Here is a 19,649-nt window from a genome sequence, read left to right as displayed (position 1 = left end):
CAAATGATCTGCAGAGGACTACACAGGAGAGAGAAATATAAAGTGGCTGATCTTCTCCCATCCTCTCCTCTCTTTGGTTTCTGTTATCCTCTCTTCTCTTTGGTTCCTGTCATCCTCTCCTCTCTCTTCTCTTTGGTTCCTGTCATCCTCTCCTCTCTCTTCTCTTTGGTTCCTGTCATCCTCTCCTCTCCTCTGCTTCCTGTCATCCTCTCCTCTCTTCTCTTTGGTTCCTGTCATCCTCTCCTCTTCTCTTTGGTTCCTGTCATCCTCTCCTCTTCTCTTTGCTTCCTGTCATCCTCTCCTCTCTTTGGTTCCTGTCATCCTCGCCTCTCTTCTCTTTGGTTCCTGTCATCCTCGCCTCTCTTCTCGTTGGTTCCTGTCATCATCTCCTCTCTTCTCTTTGCTTCCTCTCATCTCCTCTCTCTTCTCTTTGCTTCCTCTCCTCTCTCTTCTCTTTGGTTCCTCTCATCCTCTCCTCTCTCTTCTCTGCTTCCTCTCTTCTCTTTGCTTCCTCTCATCTCCTCTCTCTTCTCTTTGCTTCCTCTCTCTCCTCTCTCTCTCTTTGCTTCCTCTCATCTCCTCTCTCTTCTCTTTGCTTCCTCTCATCCTCTCCTCTCTCTTCTCTTTGCTTCCTCTCATCCTCTCCTCTCTCTTCTCTTTGCTTCCTCTCATCTCCTCTCTCTTCTCTTTGCTTCCTCTCATCTCTCTCTCTCTTCTCTTTGCTTCCTCTCATCTCCTTTCTCTTCTCTTTGCTTCCTCTCATCTCCTTTCTCTTCCTTTGCTTCCTCTCATCTCCTTTCTCTTCCCTTTGCTTCCTCTCATCTCTCTCTCTCTTCTCTTTGCTTCCTCTCTCTTCTCTTTGCTTCCTCTCATCTCCTCTTCTTCTCTTTGCTTCCTCTCATCCTCTCCTCTCTCTTCTCTTTACTTCCTCTCATCCTCTCCTCTCTCTTCTCTTTGCTTCCTCTCATCTACTCTCTCTTCTCTTTGCTTCCTCTCATCCTCTCCTCTCTCTTCTCTTTGCTTCCTCTCATCTCCTCTCTCTTCTCTTTGCTTCCTCTCGTCTCCTCTCTCTTCTCTTTGCTTCCTCTCATCTCCTTTCTCTTCCCTTTGCTTCCTCTCATCTCCTTTCTCTTCCCTTTGCTTCCTCTCATCTCCTTTCTCTTCCCTTTGCTTCCTCTCATCCTCTCCTCTCTCTTCTCTTTGCTTCCTCTCTCTTCTCTTTGTTTCCTCTCATCTCCTCTCTCTTCTCTTTGCTTCCTCTCATCTCCTTTCTCTTCTCTTTGCTTCCTCTCATCCTCTCCTCTCTCTTCTCTTTGCTTCCTCTCATCTCCTCTCTCTTCTCTTTGGTTCCTCTCATCCTCTCCTCTCTCTTCTCTTTGCTTCCTCTCTCTTCTCTTTGTTTCCTCTCATCTCCTCTCTTCTCTTTGCTTCCTCTCCTCTCTCTTCTCTTTGGTTCCTCTCATCCTCTCCTCTCTCTTCTCTTTGCTTCCTCTCTCTTCTCTTTGCTTCCTCTCATTTCCTCTCTCTTCTCTTTGCTTCCTCTCATCTCCTCTCTCTTCTCTTTGCTTCCTCTCATCTCGTTTCTCTTCTCTTTGCTTCCTCTCATCTCCTCTCTCTTCTCTTTGCTTCCTCTCATCTCGTTTCTCTTCTCTTTGCTTCCTCTCATCCTCTCCTCTCTCTTCTCTTTGCTTCCTCTCATCTCCTCTCTCTTCTCTTTGCTTCCTCTCATCTCCTCTCTCTTCTCTTTGCTTCCTCTCATCTCCTCTCTCTTCTCTTTGCTTCCTCTCATCTCCTCTCTCTTCTCTTTGCTTCCTCTCATCTCCTCTCTCTTCTCTTTGCTTCCTCTCATCTCCTCTCTCTTCCCTTTGCTTCCTCTCATCTCCTCTCTCTTCTCTTTGCTTCCTCTCATCTCCTCTCTCTTCTCTTTGCTTCCTCTCATCTCCTCTCTCTTCTCTTTGCTTCCTCTCATCTCCTTTCTCTTCCCTTTGCTTCCTCTCATCTCCTTTCTCTTCCCTTTGCTTCCTCTCATCTCCTCTCTCTTCTCTTTGCTTCCTCTCTCTTCTCTTTGCTTCCTCCCATCTCCCATCTCTTCTCCTTGGTTCCTCTCCCCTTCTCTCCTCTTTGTATTTGATGCCATTCCACCTATTCTGCTTTAGCCATTCCCACGAGCTCCTCGTCCCCAATTAAGTTCCACCAACCTCCTGTGGTAGCTTCATACACACTGTATATATTCACACTGAATAGGATGCTGTCTACCAACTCAAAGCTGTGAGATCTGTTGCTCTTTACTCGAGACACTAATACTAACTGAACAGAAAGACCGTGAGGACCACTCACTCCTAGAACAAAGACCACTCAACTCTCCAGGCACGCCAAGACCATGCGCTCACACAAAAAGACAGCTCACTGCCTCACACAGACCACTTACCACTAGGATCGCTGAAACCACTCGTAGTACTATTTGTTGTGTGCAAGACAGATGGTACATTGGACTTGTGTTATGAATGTAGTCCTACCAGAGGAAGCTGCTGGGAGGAGCTATAGGAGGACGGGTTCATTGTAATGGCTGCAGTGGGAATAAACAAACCATATGTTTGTTTGATACTGTTCCGTTGATTCCATTCCAACCATTACAATGAGCCCTTCCTCCTATAGCTCCTCCCACCAGCCTCCTCTGAGTCCTATCTAGTTAGTCATATCTGTCATGTCTGTACCTGTGAGTCTGGTGATTGTCTTCTCTTGTTAGAGAGAAAGGTCTTGGTTAGCCAGGTGTCCAGTCGGTCTCTGCTTCTTTGTTCTCATTCTCAGCTAGGCTAGGTCTTGCTCTGCCTGTTGCAGTGACATTATCAGCCTGAAGGGGGTGCTCCAGACTACTGTGTGAACCTCAGTCACTGTGGAGGGAGACAAGAAGCCATCTCTCCGCTCCTCACAGAGCTCTACTACTGTAGAAGTCTTGCCACCGGGCACACACTGGTTGAATCAACATTGTTTACACGTTGAACCAACATGTAATCAACATTCAATTGAGTCTATTTAAAGTCAAACATCCCATATTGCATTCCTGCTATTAACTTCTCATAAACAAGCTTCTCACTCGTCTGAAGGACTTTTGCCAGTTTATTCTGTCTCTCATTGCATCCTCCCTGTAATTGCCACTAGTAACTGACTGCATTTGACTAGAGCTTTTGCTACATACGAACAAGATGAAGTGACACTGTATGGCTGTTTCTCTGTGTCGACCTCTCTGTTCAGTTACACTTCTGGAGTTCTGAGCACAGCATTCCCTGGATGACCATGGTAGAAAGGCATTCCCTGGATGACCATGGTAGAAAAGCATTCCCTGGATGACCATGGTAGAAAAGCATTCCCTGGATGACCATGGTAGAAAAGCATTCCCTGGATGACCATGGTAGAAAAGGACAAACGTGTCAGTAATAGTGTAGAGTGGTGCTACAAACCTGTTTATTATGAATTACTTTTCTCATGAGTGTGGTTTAACTATGCACATGTTTCACTTTTGAGTGTTTTCATATTTTGAATTGTTGGCACGTGTGACAATTCTGCACTTGACGATCGATTGATCGGAATTCTCACACGTGCCAATAATTCAAAATATGAAAACAGTTGTCATGTACACACTAGTTGTCCAGCCTGCAGTCCTCTTGTAGCTGCCACTGAAGATGACACTGATGTGTGTGTGTTTCTGCCAGCCTGAATGCTGGTTCCTTGTGTTTAGTGTAGCATCTGAATGCTGGTTCCTTGTGTTTAGTGTAGCATCTGAATGCTGGTTCCTTGTGTTTAGTGTAGCATCTGAATGCTGGTTCCTTGTGTTTAGTGTAGCATCTGAATGCTGGTTCCTTGTGTTTAGTGTAGCATCTGAATGCTGTTCATTAATTCATCCTGTCAACCGACTCCAGTTTCACATGAGCTCCCAGAGTTCGTGGCAAATCCCGGCACCGGCCTTACACACACACACACACACACACACACACACCGCACACTGGCCCAACACACTGTGGCCCAACACACTGTGGCCCAACACGGGACCATGCCAGAACTACTCAACAGAGCGATTAAATATGGAACACACACCGACGCTCCCACAGCGTTACAACACCCAAACACGGCCGTCAACATGTGGAGCTCAGAACTCTGTGCGTCTGTATAGACCTCTTTCATTGTAGACCTCTTTCATTGTAGACCTCTTTCATTGTAGACCTCTTTCATTGTAGACCTCTTTCATTGTAGACCTCTTTCATTGTAGACCTCTTTCATTGTAGACCTCTTTCATTGTAGACCTCTTTCATTGTAGACCTCTTTCATTGTAGACCTCTTTCATTGTAGACCTCTTTCATTGTGTGTGCACGTGTTTGTGTGCATGCACCCACATGCGTATACATGGGGACCCATGTCACAAAGTAGGACTGAGAGCCAAGGTTTATTGTTGGTTGGTTGAACCCAACTCCATAGCTAAAGGTATTTGTAGTCAAGTATATAGGAATACTCTATAGCTAAAGGTATTTGTAGTTGAGTATTCAGGTAGACTCTATACCTAAAGGTGTTTGTAGTCGAGTATTCAGGTAGACTCTATACCTAAAGGTGTTTGTAGTCGAGTATTCAGGTAGACTCTATACCTAAAGGTATTTGTAGTCGAGTATTCAGGAAGACTCTATACCTAAAGGTGTTTGTAGTCGAGTATTCAGGAAGACTCTATACCTAAAGGTGTTTGTAGTCGAGTATTCAGGTAGACTCTATACCTAAAGGTGTTTGTAGTCGAGTATTCAGGAAGTCTCTATACCTAAAGGTATTTGTTATCAGGTATTCAGGAAGACTCTATACCTAAAGGTGTTTGTAGTCAAGTATATAGGAAGACTCTATACCTAAAGGTATTTGTAGTCGAGTATTCAGGTAGACTCTATACCTAAAGGTGTTTGTAGTCGAGTATTCAGGAAGTCTCTATACCTAAAGGTATTTGTAGTCGAGTATTCAGGTAGACTCTATACCTAAAGGTATTTGTAGTCGAGTATTCAGGAAGACTCTATACCTAAATGTATTTGTAGTCGAGTATTCAAGAAGACTCTATCCTAAAGGTATTTGTAGTCAGGTATTCAGGTAGACTCCAATATACATTTTTATATAATTGTTTTACTCTAGCTGAGATTATTAAATGGTCTGAATATGATTGAGTTAAACAAAAAATATATAGAGAGAGGGCAGGTTTCCTCTTCCTTTCTTGTTATCTCTCGCTGTCTGTGATAGGGGACCGTCCCTAAGAAACACACACAACATACACACAAGACACACGATGGAGGTAAGTTGTAAATAGGTCAGATGGGTTTTCTATCCTGTGTGACACACACTGCCTCTGTGGTCTCCACATGGGGAATAAATGCTGTCGAAGACTTGCCGTTTCTACCCTAACACACACACACACACACACACACACATACGCATCCCTGCCCAGAGCTGTTCCACAGGGCATACACGCAGACGCACCCTCCCCCAGCCCTGGGGATTCCATGTCACTGTCCAACGCACCAATAGAAAAACAGACACAGTGGAGATGAGGGGGATCTGTACCAGTTATTCCATCAGACAGGAGCAGGAAAACCTGAGACAGTATTTCACCACTTGTGTGTGTGTGTGCCACTAACCCTGTGTGTGTGTGTGTGTGTGTGTGTGTGTGTGTGTGTGTGTGTGTGTGTGTGTGTGTGTGTGTGTGTGTGTGTGTGTGTGTGTGTGTGTGTGTGTGTGTGTGTGTGTGTGTGTGTGTGTGTGTGTGCCACTAACCCTGTGTGTGTGTGTGCCACTAACCCTGTGTGTGTGCCACTAACACTGTGTGTGTGTGTGTGCCACTAACCCTGTGTGTGTGTGCCACTAATCCTTGTGTGTATTAAGGGATCATATGGTTGGTAAAGCGTGGAATGACGAGGCGGCTGGCCGGCTGCTATTGATTCAGCTCTCTGATCGAGAAACTCCTCAGGGACATGAGACAGAGATATATATATATATATATATATATATATATATATATATTGGTATATATATATATATATATATATAGAGAGAGAGAGAGAGAGAGAGAGAGAGAGAGAGAGAGAGAGAGAGAGAGCATATATATATATATATATATAGAGAGAGAGAGAGAGAGAGAGAGATATATATATATATATATATATATAGAGAGAGAGAGAGAGAGAGAGAGACAAAGAGACCAGAGTGTGTGATAGTTCAAGCGTTGTAGAAGACTGGGTTGTTCATTCAGTCAATTAGTCAGTCAATCAGTCAGTCATTCACTTAGTCAATCAGTCAGTCAATCTGTCAGTGACTCAGTCAGTCAGTAGTCAGCCAATCACTTAGTCAACCAGTCAGTCAGTCAGTCAGTCAGTAGACTCTTAGTAGTCTCTCTCAAACAGGTGTCAGGTCTCCTCTCCTAGTGTGTGTACTGTATCCAGAGAGAATATGTGTCTGGTATTTGGCCTGTTTGAGTTTGTTTACTGTAAAATAATAGGCTGGCCCTAGGGTCACAGTCACGTAGATATGGTCAGTGGGGGTGCAGAGTGTGTGTGTGAGAACCCCACATCCTTCTGATCCGGTCCCCTCCTGTTCTCAGGGAGCGGTGTGAGATGCAGACTCAGCTTTGGCCCTCTCTACTCTCAGAGTGTGTTTGTGCTATTCCTGTCTGCTGGAGGGTCCAGAAAACACCAGCAGTATGAGGAGTGTCCAGCTGGCAAAAAACACACGCATACACACACTTAGCTTTCTGAGAGCACAAACACACTTAGCTTTCTGAGAATGATACCAGACCAGATCAGCACACTGGTAGGAGTCCACACTGTTATTTCTTCTTTATATAACTGCTTAAGTATCAGACACCACAAGACAGGCACCTGATCCACTCCGGTGATTGCCAATTACTATTGGTCTTGTTATTCCTTCCGGTGTTCTCATAGGTTGATGTGCTGTCTCATGGCAGACTCAGGGCTGGATTTAATCCCTAGCACCAAAGATCAGCATTGTAGTGCGGTGTAAATTTAAAGGGAATTATTTTATTTTATTTATTTTTTCTCCCCAATTTCGTGGTATCCAATTGTTTTTTAGTAGCTACTATCTTGTCTCACCGCACTGCTCCTTAACACAGCGCGCATCCAACCCGGAAGCCAGCAGCACCAATGTGTCGGAGGAAACACCAACCTTAGTTAGCTCGCACTGCGCCCGGCCCGCCACGGGAGTCGCTGGTGCGCGATGAGACAAGGATATCCATACCGGCCAAGCCCTCGCCTAACCCGGACGATGCTAGGCCAATTGTGCGTCACCCCACGGACCTCCCGGTCGCGGCCGGTTACGACAGAGCCTGGGCGCGAACCCAGAGTCTCTGATGGCACAGCTGGCGCCAACATATGCAGCGTTTGCCGTTAATGCATTCTCTGAGAAAGCTTAACCATTGCCTTTAAATTTCAATCACGCTACAATGCTGATGTTCAGGGCTACCAGTGGTGCAGTGGAGGGTCAACACAAGTCAACGCAGTTTACCTGCACTTTTTCTTTTTGCAAGGCAGTTTACCCACCTTTTAGAGAAAAAGGCTTTGAAAGCATAGGGAGCATTACTCTTATCACCGCGACCGGCTGTCAGAGGTTACCAACCCATTTGTTTTACCACTACATCACTGGGTGCTACAGATTGGATCTAAGCCTCAGTAGGGTTTTACCTGTTCAAGAGAAACATCTACAGAATGTAAATCTGTCTGTACAGTAGGAGTCTTCCAATTAGATCACACTTTGTATTGCAAATGGATGTTCTATATTACATTTTTTATATCAATTTTAAATCGATTTATAGTCCCTTATTATTGTGTCCGAAGTGACTCCTGTTCTAAACTCCTGTAATACACATGATGTCACACCCCTCCCAGTAGTAGTATGTTAACATGTCCCTCCCAGCAGTAGTATGTAACATGTCTCTCCCAGTAGTAGTATGTAACATGTCCCTCCCAGCAGTAGTATGTAACATGTCCCTCCCAGCAGTAGTATGTAACATGTCTCTCCCAGCAGTAGTATGTAACATGTCTCTCCCAGTAGTAGTATGTAACATGTCTCTCCCAGTAGTAGTATGTGTAACATGTCCCTCCCAGTAGTAGTATGTTAACATGTCCTCCCAGCAGTAGTATGTAACATGTCTCTCCCAGCAGTAGTATGTAACATGTCTCTCCCAGTAGTATGTAACATGTCCCTCCCAGTAGTAGTATGTAACATGTCCCTCCCAGTAGTAGTATGTTAACATGTCTCTCCCAGCAGTAGTATGTAACATGTCCTCCCAGCAGTAGTATGTAACATGTCTCTCCCAGCAGTAGTATGTAACATGTCCCTCCCAGCAGTAGTATGTTAACATGTCTCTCCCAGCAGTAGTATGTAACATGTCTCTCCCAGCAGTAGTATGTAACATGTCTCTCCCAGTAGTAGTATGTAACATGTCTCTCCCAGTAGTAGTATGTAACATGTCTCTCCCAGTAGTAGTATGTTAACATGTCTCTCCCAGCAGTAGTATGTAACATGTCTCTCCCAGCAGTAGTATGGTAACATGTCCCTCCCAGTAGTAGTATGGTAACATGTCTCTCCCAGTAGTAGTATGTAACATGTCCCTCCCAGTAGTAGTATGTTAACATGTCTCTCCCAGCAGTAGTATGTAACATGTATGTAACATGTCTCCCAGTAGTAGTATGTAACATGTCTCTCCCAGTAGTAGTATGTAACATGTCTCTCCCAGTAGTATGTTAACATGTCTCTCCCAGCAGTAGTATGGTAACATGTCTCTCCCAGTAGTAGTATGGTAACATGTCTCTCCCAGCAGTAGTATGGTAACATGTCCCTCCCAGCAGTAGTATGGTAACATGTCCCTCCCAGCAGTAGTATGTAACATGTCTCTCCCAGTAGTAGTATGTTAACATGTCTCTCCCAGCAGTAGTATGTAACATGTCTCTCCCAGTAGTAGTATGTTAACATGTCTCTCCCAGCAGTAGTATGTTAACATGTCTCTCCCAGCAGTAGTATGTAACATGTCTCTCCCAGCAGTAGTATGTTAACATGTCTCTCCCAGCAGTAGTATGTAACATGTCTCTCCCAGCAGTAGTATGTAACATGTCTCTCCCAGTAGTAGTATGTAACATGTCTCTCCCAGTAGTAGTATGTAACATGTCTCTCCCAGTAGTAGTATGTAACATGTCTCCTCCCAGTAGTAGTATGTAACATGTCTCTCCCAGCAGTAGTATGTAACATGTCTCTCCCAGTAGTAGTATGTAACATGTCCTCCCAGTAGTAGTATGTAACATGTCTCTCCCAGCAGTAGTATGTAACATGTCTCTCCCAGTAGTAGTATGTAACATGTCTCTCCCAGCAGTAGTATGTAACATGTCTCTCCCAGTAGTAGTATGGTAACATGTCTCTCCCAGTAGTATGTAACATGTCTCTCCCAGTAGTAGTATGTAACATGTCCTCCCAGTAGTAGTATGTAACATGTCTCTCCCAGCAGTAGTATGTTAACATGTCTCTCCCAGTAGTAGTATGTAACATGTCTCTCCCAGTAGTAGTATGTAACATGTCTCTCCCAGTAGTAGTATGGTAACATGTCCCTCCCAACAGTAGTATGTTAACATGTCCCTCCCAGCAGTAGTATGTAACATGTCTCTCCCAGCAGTAGTATGTAACATGTCTCTCCCAGTAGTAGTATGTAACATGTCTCTCCCAGCAGTAGTATGTAACATGTCTCTCCCAGTAGTAGTATGTAACATGTCTCCCAGCAGTAGTATGTAACATGTCTCTCCCAGCAGTAGTATGTTAACATGTCTCTCCCAGCAGTAGTATGTAACATGTCTCTCCCAGCAGTAGTATGTAACATGTCTCTCCCAGCAGTAGTATGTAACATAACATGTCTCTCCCAGTAGTAGTATGTTAACATGTCTCTCCCAGCAGTAGTATGTAACATGTCTCTCCCAGCAGTAGTATGTAACATGTCTCTCCCAGCAGTAGTATGTAACATGTCTCTCCCAGTAGTAGTATGTAACATGTCCCTCCCAGTAGTAGTATGTAACATGTCTCTCCCAGTAGTTATGTAACATGTCCCTCCCAGTAGTAGTATGTAACATGTCTCTCCCAGCAGTAGTATGTTAACATGTCTCTCCCAGCAGTAGTATGGTAACATGTCTCTCCCAGTAGTAGTATGTAACATGTCTCTCCCAGTAGTAGTATGTTAACATGTCTCTCCCAGCAGTAGTATGTAACATGTCTCTCCCAGTAGTAGTATGTAACATGTCTCTCCCAGTAGTAGTATGTTAACATGTCTCTCCCAGCAGTAGTATGTAACATGTCTCTCCCAGTAGTAGTATGTAACATGTCTCTCCCAGTAGTAGTATGTAACATGTCTCTCCCAGTAGTAGTATGTAAACATGTCTCTCCCAGTAGTAGTATGTAACATGTCTCTCCCAGCAGTAGTATGTTAACATGTCTCTCCCAGTAGTAGTATGTAACATGTCCCTCCCAGCAGTAGTATGTAACATGTCTCTCCCAGTAGTAGTATGTAACATGTCTCTCCCAGCAGTAGTATGTTAACATGTCTCTCCCAGTAGTAGTATGTAACATGTCCCTCCCAGCAGTAGTATGTAACATGTCTCTCCCAGCAGTAGTATGTAACATGTCTCTCCCAGTAGTAGTATGTAACATGTCTCTCCCAGTAGTAGTATGTAACATGTCTCTCCCAGTAGTAGTATGTAACATGTCCCTCCCAGCAGTAGTATGTAACATGTCTCTCCCAGCAGTAGTATGTAACATGTCTCTCCCAGCAGTAGTATGTAACATGTCTCTCCCAGCAGTAGTATGTAACATGTCTCTCCCAGCAGTGTATGTAACATGTCTCTCCCAGCAGTAGTATGTTAACATGTCTCTCCCAGTAGTAGTATGTAACATGTCTCTCCCAGCAGTAGTATGTAACATGTCTCTCCCAGTAGTAGTATGTAACATGTCTCTCCCAGCAGTAGTATGTAACATGTCCTCCCAGCAGTGTAACATGTCTCTCCCAGCAGTAGTATGTACATGTCCTCCCAGTAGTAGTATGGTAACATGTCTCTCCCAGCAGTAGTATGTTAACATGTCTCTCCCAGCAGTAGTATGTAACATGTCTCTCCCAGCAGTAGTATGTTAACATGTCTCTCCCAGCAGTAGTATGTAACATGTCTCTCCCAGCAGTAGTATGGTAACATGTCTCTCCCAGCAGTAGTATGTAACATGTCTCTCCCAGCAGTAGTATGTAACATGTCTCTCCCAGCAGTAGTATGTTAACATGTCTCTCCCAGCAGTAGTATGTAACATGTCTCTCCCAGTAGTAGTATGTAACATGTCTCCTCCCAGCAGTAGTATGTAACATGTCTCTCCCAGCAGTAGTATGTAACATGTCTCTCCCAGTAGTAGTATGTTAACATGTCTCTCCCAGCAGTAGTATGTAACATGTCTCTCCCAGCAGTAGTATGTAACATGTCTCTCCCAGCAGTAGTATGTAACATGTCTCTCCCAGTAGTAGTATGTAACATGTCCCTCCCAGCAGTAGTATGTTAACATGTCTCTCCCAGCAGTAGTATGTAACATGTCTCTCCCAGCAGTAGTATGTAACATGTCTCTCCCAGTAGTAGTAGTGTAGTATGTAACATGTCTCTCCCAGCAGTAGTATGTAACATGTCTCTCCCAGCAGTAGTATGTAACATGTCTCTCCCAGTAGTAGTATGTAACATGTCCTCCCAGTAGTAGTATGTAACATGTCTCTCCCAGTAGTAGTATGTTAACATGTCTCTCCCAGTAACATGTAGTAGTATGTAACATGTCTCTCCCAGCAGTAGTATGTAACATGTCTCTCCCAGCAGTAGTATGTAACATGTCTCTCCCAGCAGTAGTATGTAACATGTCTCTCCCAGCAGTAGTATGTAACATGTCTCTCCCAGCAGTAGTATGTAACATGTCTCTCCCAGTAGTAGTATGTAACATGTCTCTCCCAGCAGTAGTATGTAACATGTCTCTCCCAGTAGTAGTATGTAACATGTCTCTCCCAGTAGTAGTATGTAACATGTCTCTCCCAGCAGTAGTATGTAACATGTCTCTCCCAGTAGTAGTATGTAACATGTCTCTCCCAGTAGTAGTATGTAACATGTCTCTCCCAGTAGTAGTATGTAACATGTCTCTCCCAGTGTAGTATGTAACATGTCTCTCCCAGCAGTAGTATGTAACATGTCTCTCCCAGTAGTAGTATGTAACATGTCTCTCCCAGCAGTAGTATGTAACATGTCTCTCCCAGTAGTAGTATGTAACATGTCTCTCCCAGTAGTAGTATGTTAACATGTCTCTCCCAGCAGTAGTATGTAACATGTCTCTCCCAGTAGTAGTATGTAACATGTCTCTCCCAGTAGTAGTATGTAACATGTCTCTCCCAGTAGTAGTATGTTAACATGTCTCTCCCAGCAGTAGTATGTAACATGTCTCTCCCAGCAGTAGTATGGTAACATGTCTCTCCCAGTAGTAGTATGTAACATGTCCCTCCCAGTAGTAGTATGTTAACATGTCTCTCCCAGCAGTAGTATGTAACATGTCTCTCCCAGCAGTAGTATGTAACATGTCTCTCCCAGTAGTAGTATGTAACATGTCTCTCCCAGTAGTAGTATGTAACATGTCTCTCCCAGTAGTAGTATGTAACATGTCTCTCCCAGCAGTAGTATGTAACATGTCTCTCCCAGCAGTAGTATGTAACATGTCTCTCCCAGCAGTAGTATGTAACATGTCTCTCCCAGCAGTAGTATGTAACATGTCTCTCCCAGTAGTAGTATGTCATGTCTCTCCCAGTAGTAGTATGTAACATGTCTCTCCCAGTAGTAGTATGTAACATGTCTCTCCCAGCAGTAGTATGTAACATGTCTCTCCCAGTCATGTCTCTCCCAGCAGTAGTATGGTAACATGTCTCTCCCAGTAGTAGTATGTAACATGTCTCTCCCAGCAGTAGTATGTTAACATGTCTCTCCCAGTAGTAGTATGTAACATGTCTCTCCCAGTAGTAGTATGTAACATGTCTCTCCCAGCAGTAGTATGTAACATGTCTCTCCCAGTAGTAGTATGTAACATGTCTCTCCCAGTAGTAGTATGTAACATGTCTCTCCCAGTAGTAGTATGTAACATGTCTCTCCCAGCAGTAGTATGTAGTATGTAACATGTCTCTCCCAGCAGTAGTATGTAACATGTCTCCCAGTCATGTCCTCCCAGTAGTATGTTAACATGTCTCTCCCAGTAGTAGTATGTAACATGTCTCTCCCAGCAGTAGTATGTAACATGTCTCTCCCAGCAGTAGTATGTTAACATGTCTCTCCCAGCAGTAGTATGTAACATGTCTCTCCCAGCAGTAGTATGTAACATGTCTCTCCCAGCAGTAGTATGTAACATGTCTCTCCCAGTAGTAGTATGTAGTATGTAACATGTCTCTCCCAGCAGTAGTATGTTAACATGTCTCTCCCAGCAGTAGTATGTAACATGTCTCTCCCAGCAGTAGTATGTAACATGTCTCTCCCAGTAGTAGTATGTAACATGTCTCTCCCAGTAGTAGTATGTAACATGTCTCTCCCAGCAGTAGTATGTAACATGTCTCTCCCAGCAGTAGTATGTAACATGTCTCTCCCAGCAGTAGTATGTAACATGTCTCTCCCAGCAGTATATGTCATGTCTCCCAGCAGTAGTATGTAACATGTCTCTCCCAGCAGTAGTATGTTAACATGTCTCTCCCAGTAGTAGTATGTAACATGTCTCTCCCAGCAGTAGTATGGTAACATGTCTCTCCCAGCAGTAGTATGTAACATGTCTCTCCCAGTCTCTCCCAGTAGTAGTATGTAACATGTCTCTCCCAGTGTAGTATGTAACATGTCTCTCCCAGTAGTAGTATGTAACATGTCCCTCCCAGTAGTAGTATGTAACATGTCTCTCCCAGCAGTAGTATGTTAACATGTCTCTCCCAGTAGTAGTATGTAACATGTCCCTCCCAGCAGTAGTATGTAACATGTCTCTCCCAGTAGTAGTATGGTAACATGTCTCTCCCAGCAGTAGTATGTAACATGTCTCTCCCAGTAGTAGTATGTAACATGTCTCTCCCAGTAGTAGTATGTAACATGTCTCTCCCAGCAGTAGTATGTAACATGTCTCTCCCAGCAGTAGTATGTAACATGTCTCTCCCAGTAGTAGTATGTAACATGTCTCTCCCAGCAGTAGTATGTAACATGTCTCTCCCAGTAGTATGTATGTATGTAACATGTCTCTCCCAGTAGTAGTATGTAACATGTCTCTCCCAGTAGTAGTATGTAACATGTCTCTCCCAGTAGTATGTAACATGTCTCTCCCAGTAGTAGTATGTAACATGTCCCTCCCAGCAGTAGTATGTAACATGTCTCTCCCAGTAGTAGTATGTAACATGTCTCTCCCAGCAGTAGTATGTTAACATGTCTCTCCCAGTAGTAGTATGTAACATGTCTCTCCCAGCAGTAGTATGTAACATGTCTCTCCCAGCAGTAGTATGTAACATGTCTCTCCCAGCAGTAGTATGTAACATGTCTCTCCCAGCAGTAGTATGTAACATGTCTCTCCCAGCAGTAGTATGTAACATGTCTCTCCAGCAGTAGTATGTAACATGTCTCTCCCAGCAGTAGTATGTCTCTCCCAGCAGTACATGTCATGTCTCTCCCAGCAGTAGTATGTTAACATGTCTCTCCCAGCAGTAGTATGTAACATGTCTCTCCCAGTAGTAGTATGTATAACATGTCTCTCCCAGTAGTAGTATGTAACATGTCTCTCCCAGCAGTAGTATGTTAACATGTCTCTCCCAGTAGTAGTATGTAACATGTCCCTCCTCCAGTAGTATATGTAACATGTCTCTCCCAGCAGTAGTATGTTAACATGTCTCTCCCAGTAGTAGTATGTCATGTCTCTCCCAGCAGTAGTATGTAACATGTCTCTCCCAGCAGTAGTATGTAACATGTCTCTCCCAGCAGTAGTATGTAACATGTCTCTCCCAGCAGTAGTATGTAACATGTCTCTCCCAGTAGTAGTATGTAACATGTCTCTCCCAGCAGTAGTATGTAACATGTCTCTCCCAGCAGTAGTATGTAACATGTCTCTCCCAGTAGTAGTATGTAACATGTCTCTCCCAGCAGTAGTATGTAACATGTCTCTCCCAGTAGTAGTATGTAACATGTCTCTCCCAGCAGTAGTATGTAACATGTCCTCCCAGCAGTAGTATGTAACATGTCTCTCCCAGCAGTAGTATGTAACATCTCTGTCCCAGTAGTAGTATGTTAACATGTCCCTCCCAGCAGTAGTATGTTAACATGTCTCTCCCAGTAGTAGTATGTAACATGTCCCTCCCAGCAGTAGTATGTTAACATGTCTCTCCCAGCAGTAGTATGTAACATGTCTCTCCCAGCAGTAGTATGGTAACATGTCTCTCCCAGCAGTAGTATGTCAACATGTCTCTCCCAGCAGTAGTATGTAACATGTCCCTCCCAGAAGTAGTATGTAACATGTCTCTCCCAGCAGTAGTATGTAACATGTCTCTCCCAGCAGTAGTATGTAACATGTCTCTCCCAGCAGTAATGTAACATGTCTCTCCCAGCAGTCTCTCCCAGTAGTAGTATGTAACATGTCATGTCTCCCAGTAGTAGTATGTAACATGTCTCTCCCAGTAGTAGTATGTAACATGTCTCTCCCAGCAGTAGTATGTAACATGTCTCTCCCAAGTAGTATGTAACATGTCTCTCCCAGTAGTAGTATGTAACATGTCTCTCCCAGCAGTAGTATGTTAACATGTCTCTCCCAGTAGTAGATGTAACATGTCCTCCCAGCAGTAGTATGGTAACATGTCTCTCCCAGCAGTAGTATGGTAACATGTCTCTCCCAGCAGTAGTATGTAACATGTCTCTCCCAGTAGTAGTATGTAACATGTCTCTCCCAGTAGTAGTATGTAACATGTCTGTCTCCCAGTAGTAGTATGTAACATGTCTCTCCCAGCAGTAGTATGTAACATGTCTCTCCCAGCAGTAGTATGTATGTCTCTCCCAGTAACATGTCTCTCCCAGCAGTAGTATGTAACATGTCTCTCCCAGTAGTAGTATGTAACATGTCTCTCCCAGCAGTAGTATGTAACATGTCTCTCCCAGCAGTAGTATGTAACATGTCTCCCAGCAGTAGTATGTAGTATGTATGTTAACATGTCTCTCCCAGTAGTAGTATGTAACATGTCTCTCCCAGTAGTAGTATGTAACATGTCTCTCCCAGTAGTAGTATGTATGGTAACATGTCTCTCCCAGCAGTAGTATGTTAACATGTCCCTCCCAGCAGTAGTATGTAACATGTCTCTCCCAGCAGTAGTATGTAACATGTCTCTCCCAGCAGTAGTATGTAACATGTCCTCCCAGCAGTAGTATGTAACATGTCTCTCCCAGCAGTAGTATGTAACATGTCTCTCCCAGTAGTAGTATGTAACATGTCTCTCCCAGTGTAGTATGTAACATGTCTCTCCCAGTAGTAGTATGTAACATGTCTCTCCCAGTAGTAGTATGTAACATGTCCCTCCCAGCAGTAGTATGTAACATGTCTCTCCCAGCAGTAGTATGTAACATGTCTCTCCCAGCAGTAGTATGTAACATGTCTCTGTAACATGTCTCTCCCAGCAGTAGTATGTTAACATGTCTCTCCCAGCAGTAGTATGTAACATGTCTCTCCCAGCAGTAGTATGTAACATGTCTCTCCCAGCAGTAGTATGTATGTAACATGTCTCTCCCAGTAGTAGTATGTTAACATGTCTCTCCCAGCAGTAGTATGTAACATGTCTCTCCCAGCAGTAGTATGTAACATGTCTCTCCCAGTAGTAGTATGTAACATGTCTCTCCCAGCAGTAGTATGTAACATGTCTCTCCCAGCAGTAGTATGTAAGTAGTATGTAACATGTCTCTCCCAGTAGTAGTATGTCTAACATGTCTCTCCCAGCAGTAGTATGTTAACATGTCTCTCCCAGCAGTAGTATGTAACATGTCTCTCCCAGCAGTAGTATGTAACATGTCTCTCCCAGCAGTAGTATGTAACATGTCTCTCCCAGCAGTAGTATGTAACATGTCTCCCCCAGTAGTAGTGTAACATGTCTCTCCCAGTAGTAGTATGTAACATGTCTCTCCCAGTAGTAGTATGTAACATGTCTCTCCCAGCAGTAGTATGTAACATGTCTCTCCCAGTAGTAGTATGTAACATGTCCCTCCCAGCAGTAGTATGTAACATGTCTCTCCCAGTAGTAGTATGTAACATGTCTCTCCCAGCATGTAACATGTCTCTCCCAGTAGTAGTATGTAACATGTCTCTCCCAGCAGTAGTATGTAACATGTCTCTCCCAGCAGTAGTATGTTAACATGTCTCTCCCAGCAGTAGTATGTAACATGTCTCTCCCAGCAGTAGTATGTAACATGTCTCTCCCAGCAGTAGTATGTAACATGTCTCTCCCAGCAGTAGTATGTAACATGTCTCTCCCAGCAGTAGTATGTAACATGTCTCTCCCAGCAGTAGTATGTAACATGTCTCTCCCAGCAGTAGTATGTATGTCTCTCCCAGCAGTAGTAAACATGTCTCTCCCAGCAGTAGTATGTAACATGTCTCTCCCAGCAGTAGTATGTAACATGTCTCTCCCAGTAGTAGTATGTAGTAGTAGTATGTAACATGTCTCTCCCAGTAGTAGTATGTTAACATGTCTCTCCCAGCAGTAGTATGTAACATGTCTCTCCCAGTAGTAGTATGTTAACATGTCTCTCCCAGCAGTAGTATGGTAACATGTCTCTCCCAGCAGTAGTATGGTAACATGTCTCTCCCAGCAGTAGTATGTAACATGTCTCTCCCAGTAGTAGTATGTAACATCTCTCTCCCAGTAGTAGTATGTAACATGTCTCTCCCAGCAGTAGTATGTAACATGTCTCTCCCAGCAGTAGTATGTAACATGTCTCTCCCAGCAGTAGTATGTAACATGTCTCTCCCAGTGTAATGTAACATGTCTCTCCCAGCAGTAGTATGTAACATGTCTCTCCCCAGCAGTAGTATGTAACATGTCTCTCCCAGCAGTAGTATGTAACATGTCTCTCCCAGCAGTAGTATGTAACATGTCTCTCCCAGTAGTAGTATGTTAACATGTCTCTCCCAGCAGTAGTATGTAACATGTCTCTCCCAGTAGTAGTATGTAACATGTCTCTCCCAGCAGTAGTATGTAACATGTCTCTCCCAGTAGTATGTAACATGTCTCTCCCAGCAGTAGTATGTAACATGTCTCCCAGTAGTAGTATGTAACATGTCTCTCCCAGCAGTAGTATGTAACATGTCTCTCCCAGCAGTAGTATGTAACATGTCTCTCCCAGCAGTAGTATGTAACATGTCTCTCCCAGTAGTAGTATGTAAACATGTCTCTCCCAGTAGTAGTATGTAACATGTCTCTCCCAGCAGTAGTATGTAACATGTCTCTCCCAGCAGTAGTATGTATGTAACATGTCTCTCCCAGCAGTAGTATGTAACATGTCTCTCCCAGTAGTAGTATGTAACATGTCTCTCCCAGCAGTAGTATGTAACATGTCTCTCCCAGCAGTAGTATGTAACATGTCTCTCCCAGCAGTAGTATGTAACATGTCTCTCCCAGTAGTAGTATGTAACATGTCTCCCCATGTAACATGTCTCTCCCAGTAGTAGTATGTAACATGTCTCTCCCAGTAGTAGTATGGTAACATGTCTCTCCCAGTAGTAGTATGTTAACATGTCTCTCCCAGCAGTAGTATGTAACATGTCTCTCCCAGTAGTAGTATGTAACATGTCTCTCCCAGCAGTAGTATGTAACATGTCTCTCCCCAGTAGTAGTATGTAACATGTCTCTCCCAGCAGTAGTATGTTAACATGTCTCTCCCAGTAGTAGTATGTAACATGTCTCTCCCAGCAGTAGTATGTTAACATGTCTCTCCCAGCAGTAGTATGTAACATGTCTCTCCCAGCAGTAGTATGTAACATGTCTCTCCCAGCAGTAGTATGTAACATGTCTCTCCCAGTAGTAGTATGTAACATGTCTCTCCCAGTAGTAGTGTAACATGTCTCCCCAGCAGTAGTATGTTAACATGTCTCTCCCAGTAGTAGTATGTAACATGTCTCTCCCAGCAGTAGTATGGTAACATGTCTCTCCCAGTAGTAGTATGTAACATGTCTCTCCCAGCAGTAGTATGTTAACATGTCTCTCCCAGTAGTAGTATGTAACATGTCCTCCCAGCAGTAGTATGTAACATGTCTCTCCCAGTAGTAGTATGTAACATGTCTCTCCCAGCAGTAGTATGTTAACATGTCTCTCCCAGCAGTAGTATGTAACATGTCTCTCCCAGTCATGTCTCTCCCAGTAGTAGTATGTTAACATGTCTCTCCCAGTAGTAGTATGTAACATGTCTCTCCCAGCAGTAGTATGTAACATGTCTCTCCCAGCAGTAGTATGTAACATGTCTCTCCCAGCAGTAGTATGTAACATGTCTCTCCCAGCAGTAGTATGTAACATGTCTCTCCCAGCAGTAGTATGTTAACATGTC

The sequence above is a fragment of the Oncorhynchus tshawytscha genome, unplaced genomic scaffold (assembly GCF_018296145.1).
Source record: "Oncorhynchus tshawytscha isolate Ot180627B unplaced genomic scaffold, Otsh_v2.0 Un_scaffold_3409_pilon_pilon, whole genome shotgun sequence".
NCBI classification, from domain to species: Eukaryota; Metazoa; Chordata; class Actinopteri; order Salmoniformes; family Salmonidae; genus Oncorhynchus; species Oncorhynchus tshawytscha.
This window is presented reverse-complemented; position numbering follows the sequence as displayed.